The sequence below is a fragment of the Coenobita brevimanus genome, unplaced genomic scaffold, assembly GCF_032717465.1.
Source record: "Coenobita brevimanus isolate Jiangsu-jjx unplaced genomic scaffold, ASM3271746v2 jjx.HiC_scaffold_2851, whole genome shotgun sequence".
Lineage (NCBI taxonomy): Eukaryota > Metazoa > Arthropoda > Malacostraca > Decapoda > Coenobitidae > Coenobita > Coenobita brevimanus.
This window is the reverse complement of record NW_027643820.1, coordinates 48,769-49,910: the sequence shown is the minus strand read 5'-3', so window position 1 is coordinate 49,910 and position 1,142 is coordinate 48,769. Positions and strand designations below refer to the sequence as shown.

General features: G+C 46.4%; 1 non-coding gene across 1 annotated transcript; it reads right to left on the bottom strand.

The window, feature by feature from the left end:
- Positions 1-569: 569 nt before the first annotated feature.
- On the bottom strand, positions 570-688 carry LOC145390112 (5S ribosomal RNA). The gene has a single exon (XR_013895569.1). It is a non-coding gene; the product is annotated as a 5S ribosomal RNA (ribosomal RNA).
- Positions 689-1,142: the final 454 nt, after the last annotated feature.

Below are 1,142 nucleotides of genomic sequence, written 5' to 3'. Positions count from 1 at the left end.
GACTGAAATGATACGTCAGGGAAGGAGGGTTGCTTGTTCTCTAAAAAGCAGTGATTAGGAAGAGGGAACTGAGGATGAAAGTACGAAAAAAAAAAAAAAAGGGCACTGCATGCTGTGATTCCCACTTTAAAGTATGGAAGTGAAGCTTGGATCTTGTTGAAAGGACGCAAGTCAAGAGAGAGAGCGGTGGAAATGAGCTACTTGAGAGGAGCATGTGGAGTTTCATAGAGAGACAGACAGACAAATGGGAAGATGAAGGAGCGTTGTGATGCTGATGTGGATGAGACTGAAAGCGTTAAGAGAAACACTTCGAGATGGTTTGGCCATGTCGAGAGGATGGCGAGTAAGAGAATGACTAGAAGAGTGCACATGAGTTAGCTGGAAGGGTAGAGGGGGAGGGGGAGACCGACGATGAGATGGAGTGAAAGAGTAGAAACATATGAGTGAGATTTTTTTTTCATTCATTGCCAGACGCCATGTATCCCAGACGGGGTGGCCAAGGGCTTAGAGTTAATTGTTTTACAGGGAGGGGCACTAATCCTCCACCAACCCCACTTGACACGTAGGGATGCCAACAGCGTCTGGTGTTCCCAGGCGGTCACCCATCCAAGTACTAACCAGACCCAACGTTGCTTAACTTCGCTGATCGGACGGGAAGCGGTGTACTCAACGTGGTATGGCCGTTGGCACTTGAGCTAAATGGTAGAAGACAGTACATCATGGAGGCGATTTGCTTGTGGTCACCCCTTACGGGATTAAGGCGTCTGGCTATAGATAAACAGATATAGATAAATACAGTAGATAGATAGGTAGGTGATGATGATAATATGATAATGATGATGATGATGAGAATGGTAATGATAATGAGAATGATGGTGTATATAATGATGATGATGAATGTGACGACGACAGCTATGATGATGACGATGATGATGATGATGATGATTTTTGTCGGCAGGTGGAAGGACGAAACAGCAGCAACTCTACCATCGGTCCAAGCATCCACGATTCCACATCCACCCATCCGTCCATCCATCCATCCATCTTGCTTGATGTTAACCCTCTCGCACCAGATAAGTTTAAGTAAGTTTTTTGGCTCACGATTTTATACGACCAAGCCGCCCGGCCGGGGAGCGCGCGCG